Source organism: Bidens hawaiensis, unplaced genomic scaffold (assembly GCF_021521415.1).
Source record: "Bidens hawaiensis isolate Kalapana, Puna unplaced genomic scaffold, B.hawaiensis_p1.1 tig00037175_1, whole genome shotgun sequence".
Lineage (NCBI taxonomy): Eukaryota > Viridiplantae > Streptophyta > Magnoliopsida > Asterales > Asteraceae > Bidens > Bidens hawaiensis.
The window spans coordinates 57,696-64,187 of NW_027505461.1; the positions used below are offsets into that span (position 1 = coordinate 57,696).

Sequence of the window (6,492 nt, forward strand, 5' to 3'; positions counted from 1 at the left end):
CTTTTATGCTCCCCACTTATTCTTTTATTATTATCTTCGTTGATAAATAATTTTTTTTAAAAAACCCTTAAATTAAAAAGAAAAAAGGGAAAGGATAATTACGAAGGAATAGTTATCGGTTCAGTGAATCTATCCACATTGGATGTCATGCCAGAGATTTTGTCAATATGTAGGCAGTTGCTATGACTAAACACAACTTTTATGCAATAAATTAGCCTAAATATACAATATGAGTATATTGTTTCTATCTCACTTTTAATCTGTTCACTATAACTTTGATTTTAATTTAAATACTAGTAAACCAATCACTTGGACTAGTTCCAAAAGCCTGATTCTCACTCACAACTTGTTCGAAGAAAAAAAAAACATGTTCGGTTGATCGAGCTGAGCACAAGTCAATATAAGTTGACTCATTCACTAGCTTTACATCAAAACCCAAGTTTTAGTATATAAATTACTAGTTTGAGATCCGTGTATTACACGGCTAATTGATGAAAATTTTAAAATGAAAAATTATAATTTGCCTCCCTGTGCTTTAGTGGCACGCAACACGTAAAATCGGACTGGAACCTGTAAAGTGCTCCGAAGCATAGGGAAACAAATCATAATTTACCCATTTTAAAATTTAAACATTAAGAAATATACAGTCAACAACGAAATTATTATATATTGTTAATACAATTACAATTTACAATAAATTTACAGTAATTACCAAAGAAACGTTAAGCAAATATTTTACAAATAAGAAAATTACCTTGTACACTACATTTGTAGTTGTATTGATTAGATTACCTTGTTTATCAAGAATCAAAATCTTTAACATATGCTTGCTTGTAACTCTTGACAAGGTGACATATAGATGTCCATGTGAGAACAAAAGTTCTTTCAAGTAAAAACATATATGTTGAGTCTTTTTTTTATTGAATTGGGTACTTTTAATAATATTATACTAACGGAATTTTAATACAGAGTATCATTATGTAACATAATACTTACAAACAATGGTGTTCGTTTTAGTAACCTTGCCAATAAGTGCATCGATGTTGTGAAATTTGAATCCGTATAAATCACCACCAAATTCTTCATAGGGTGTAATTGTTGACTTCAGAAAGAGTGACTTTTTTTCCTCATCCACATGCTTGTATGTAGGACTGCAGTCACCTGTATAAATATTCTTTAAAATGTAACACGTATTTTCAGATATATATCTCTCAAATCTGTATATAATTTTTTTTGTAATATGCTCCCATCGATTATGTTTCCCTGACACATAACATATCATACCTATTGATCAATTAATATCATGCCCTTTGAGGTTATTTGCTCATGTTTATCCCAAACATGATTATCTCAAAACCGGATTACACGAACTTTGATGATAGAGTCATCCTTAGAGTTCGTAGAACTTGGAAGTTGTTTGAGCTTTTGATGTCACCAACTGACTTGTATTGAAATATTTCAAATTTTTTAATTTAATACAATTTAAAGTCATATAATCAAGGAGTATATGAAATAGTAAAAGTATTAGATAAGGAATGCAATTTGTAGGAATGTGAAAAAGACATACTAACATGTTTGCCATAGTTATGAATATGTTGTACTGTATGAGTTAGCAAAGTACTACATGATGTGTCTTATATATGGTACTTGAAAATATTAGATTAAAAATGTTTTAAACTTTACATACTAATCCCGTGTGATTAGTGATTATTTTAAAAAGAAGTCGCGATATTTAATTAAGTTGATATATCATCTCTATAATTATTTGAAACAATTATAAATCATGATTGCAGCTTTCAAAATAATGAAAGAAATCAGATCACAGGAAACAATAATGATAAATGAGTTGACCAGATTAAATAAAAAAACCGTAATTATGGATTATCATATTAGACCCTAGTTTCTTCCTTAAAAACATCTACTTAAAATAATCTATTAATTTATATTTAGGGAAGATTGAAAAATCAAATCACTCACATTTATATTAGTTAAAAGTGTCAAATAATGAATCTTTATAATTTGGTACACATCCCGTGTGATTAGATAATTTCGTTTGGAAAGTTGTTGAAATATTAAACACCTAGTAAACCATAATTGTTTCCACACTTATATATGTATTAATACTGAAAAAACAGAAATTAGTACTTGATTTTAAGGTTTAAAACTAATAATTATTCGTATGAATAGAGTTTTAGCAAGAAAACCATAATTGTAGGTTTCCAAAGTTTCAGTTAAAACTAATAATGGTTTTGATGTATAACTAAAATTCTCTTAATTCTAGAATTTTAAATAAAGTAATTTTAATGAAAATGTTAAACTTTGCATATTAAGCAAAATATAGTCAATAAAAATATATATAATGAAAAATGAAACAACTAATGGTATCTTAGTTATGAAAAAAAAAGATATATAATATTTTTTTTAAACAGCTAGTAAATCATTATTGTAGCTTTCAAAATAAACAAAGAATTCGAATTTTTAGGAAACATGGTAAATGAGTTGACTAAATTCAAATTTATGTTTCTTGAATTTATATTTTTTGAAAAAAAGATGAAAATAGCTAAGAGAGTGACAAGTGGTACAAGTAAGTAGTCTTTTATTATAATAATAGATAACACATTCTCTTTCTCTCTATATAATAACAAAGGTGTAAATTAAGCTAAAATCTTAGATAAGATATAATCCAAAATTGCAGCCTAATTTTATTGTATGTAAAATATAACTCAAAATTAATTAACCTGAATAAATAAATAAATAGAGATAGTATCTTAATTTGTTTATATTTAGTATCTACCAATTCTGAAAAAAATGAAAATTTTTAACACAAATAAAAAAATTGAACAAGCTGGCTAAGACATGTTACGAACCTTGCAGAAGAGATAAGATAAACAATTGTCAAACTCAAGCTCAGACTTAACTATTACTTATCAATTATTTTATTATTTTGATATATTATTATTATTATTACTATATTATTATTATATTATAATTATAATATTTGATGATAATTATCACACCTTTTTATATAATGAAAATACGTATATTTAATAGTCAAATAAAATTTTAAAAATTTAAATCACAACCTCGTTAAGAACTCCCAAACTTAAGCTCCATAAAATGAAAGTTCAATTCAAGCTCGATCATTAAACGAGCTACACAATATTTAGGTTCGAACATGTATAAACTCAGCTAATTAATTTAAATATTTAAATATTTAAATATTTAATAAAATGATCCGACTAACCGGAAAACAACTCGACTCATTTACAACCCCAAAATCTTACCCCTTACTCTAAAACAATAAACATAATTATAAATTTACGGCCAAAAGCTACGTCAAATTTGAATTTGAAAAAACACCCACATTAGGTTCCAAAACCCTATATTTCAAATGGATGAATCTGTTTATGAATGACTAAAGTAAAAGGCATATCACGTACGATTGTAACATGCTGATCACTTGTTTTAAATTGGAAGCTGTGCATGATTAACCATTTTTCCATATTACTTTCTAGAAAATCACCATTTCATGGTTCATACAAACAGTAACATTCAAATCTACAACAAAACACAACTACGATTAACGATTCATGGTTCACACAAACAGTAAAATTCAAGTTCTGAGGCGTTACACAACACCGAAAATCCATTTATAACATCTTAACCAGTTATTTTTCCAGGTTTCTACTCTTCTTACCTACTTCTGAAACTAAAACTTACCAGACTTCATATTATATGATTCCCAACAAGTAAAACATCAGTTACCTTCATCACCAGATTTCAAGTAAAGCGTCTCGCCATCGTCACCACTACCACTGCCACTGCCACGGCCTTCAGAGGAGGGCCCAGAAAGCCCGATGTCTTGCTTACGGGAGAAGTCCGGGAACCCTCCTATGCCTAGGTGGCCACCGCTGCCACTAGCAGCGGTGCCATCACCGTGTAACATATGAAGTCCACTGCTTCCCCCACCGCCATTCCCGCTTCCGGAATTCATTCCCAGCTGGCTGTGAATGGCGGCCTGCTGCTGGAGAGATGAGTACTGCTGCTGGCTGTAGAGCATGGATGAACGCGCAGCCATGAGTGCTTGTGGTGACATTTGTTAAGCTTGTTGGTGCTGCTGCTGCATGTAGTGACCACCTGGCTGCATCATTCCGCCAAGCGGGTACTGCATTCAATCGCATAACTATTAGCTCTAGATACTTTACAATAGATCTAGTTTTTTAACTTACGGTAGCTGAAGCTCTCGAGCTCGACTCGTTTTGAACTCTATCTAAAGAGCGAGCTCAGCCTGAGAGTAGTTTTTCAAGCTCGAGTTTTACTCAAAGCTCAACTTGTTTGTAAGTTATTAGCTTTTAATTTATATGCATTTATGTTTACAAAATATTAAATTTCTTATATATAGCATAATATATATATTTACCTACTTTTATCATTTTTATTTATAAAAATAAATAATAAGTATTACAATGTGAATGTATATTTAATATATAAATAATATGTGCTCGTCTAGTATACTTAGGCTCCCTTAATAAACAAGCTTATTTTCAGTGTCGAGCTCGTTTTATCTGGCTCGAATACAAGCTTTTAGCAAACCGTTCCCGAGTAGCTCAGGAGCGGTTCAGTCCGTTTACACCCCTACTGAAGAGGTAGGTCCCAGCAGGGCCCAGTTGGACCCGCAAGACTCACCTTGAAGAGGGACGTCTGCGCAAAGACCAACTGGTTCTGCAGGACCCACCATGCTCAGAGAGATGAAGACCTTACGCGCAGTACGCCAGCTGTTCCCGCAGGAAAAGCCTCCCAATGATGAAGTACCCCGCCTGTTCCCGCAGCTGCGGATACAAGCCATCAGGGAAGGCTACCCGCACTAATAACAAGGCTACACGCACAAGGCACTAACTCTCAATAATTCAGTAATGTCACCTGAAGAAGGAATGAGCAAGGCGGGAATACTCCCGCCCAAATGAGCCAGTCCGTACGCTTCTGGAGGATCTTTTGTACTATACCTGCCAAGGTATGGACAAAATAGACAAGATCTGACCAAAGCAGCCCATGAACCAATCACAGGGTGACAGCTCACTGACAACAGTACGACGAGGAGCACGCTCTAGTACAAAATGTCACTATCAGCCGCTGCCTACTCACCAACCCTTGTCGTGGCACGTACATAGCCTGCAGTTGGTGGAAAAGGAATAGTACACAGCCGGCCATGTCACTATCAGCCGCTGCCTACCCACCAACCACAAGCATGGCACGTGCGTAGCCCACAGTTGGTAGAAAAGGAATATTATACAGCTGGCTGTACCTGCTTGGAAACCTACCTTCGGCTATAAATACTCCAACACCTTGGAACGGAATCATATCGTATCTTATATCTCCATATATTATCTGATATCTGCTCTAGCAATTTCTCTTAATATACACTTACATTCAAGAGCAATCTAGTCTGATTCTCACGCCGGAGGGTGGTCACAAGGAGGTACCCCCCCCCCTTCTCAGTGACGAGCTCACGGTGTCTGTTTTGCAGGTCATCAGAGGAATAACCATCTTTGCCGGACCTAACCCTCGTGGGAAACATCTACTTGACCCTAAGATTATCCGTAATCTGCCGGGGTCACTTAGTGTTTCTTCACCTACTTTTAACTTATTTAGGATTCAACATATTTGATCTATTAGATAAAAATATATCGTGAATCGTCTAGACATTTACAACTATATGGCTAAATTTCCCACCTCTAGAAAAGTAGTTACCTGGGAATGAACCGCAGCTGCCTGTGGTTGAGAGTCAGCAATGGCAGCAAGATACATAAGGTTCCTCTGAAGCTTTGCTTGATTTCTACCATAATAAGATTACAAGCAATTTGATCAAAAGTAAGAATACTAACAACTAACATATAAAAGGTAACTACATATCAACATTCTATAAAATCTTTTCTGAGTAAGTTCTAGTTTAACAAGTCATATATTAATCTCACACGTTTACAATACATGTTCATATCCTGAGATGCTATTCTTACCCTTGACATGTACTTACTTTCATACTTCTTACATGTACATATACTTAGTCTTACAAATTCTTATATACCGTACAATTGTTCATACACTCTTTCACATATTTATAAGGGTCTACCGCCCTAACTCTTTCACCGATATCATAGAGTCCACCACTCTACTATTTCCCTGGTATTAGAAGGGCCTGCAACCTTGACTCTTACAATTACGTATATGAAAGCATGGTATGACAAATTCTTACAAACATTCTTTTATTCTTTACAATAGCATTCACACCTACGACATGTGTGTATGTGTGTATTTGCTACTATTCTTACAAGTATGCACACATCCCCGAACACATAACAGGGGAATAGGGCTAGAAACTCACATGTGTCCGGTGTCTCTCAGAGTTAACTATAATACCTCTCCTTAGCTGTGCACGAATCACTGTGTAATAATGATAGTATCAATCAACTACCTCTAACTATATCGTACTTATAT

General features: G+C 33.7%; 1 pseudogene across 1 annotated transcript; it reads right to left on the minus strand.

Annotated features, from left to right (window-relative positions):
• Positions 1-3,513: 3,513 nt before the first annotated feature.
• Positions 3,514-5,827, minus strand: LOC143613340 (GRF-interacting factor 1-like; annotated as a pseudogene). The gene is made up of 2 exons (XR_013150099.1): positions 5,749-5,827; positions 3,514-4,165 (listed from the first exon to the last, which is right to left on the minus strand). The product of XR_013150099.1 is annotated as a GRF-interacting factor 1-like (transcript).
• Positions 5,828-6,492: the final 665 nt, after the last annotated feature.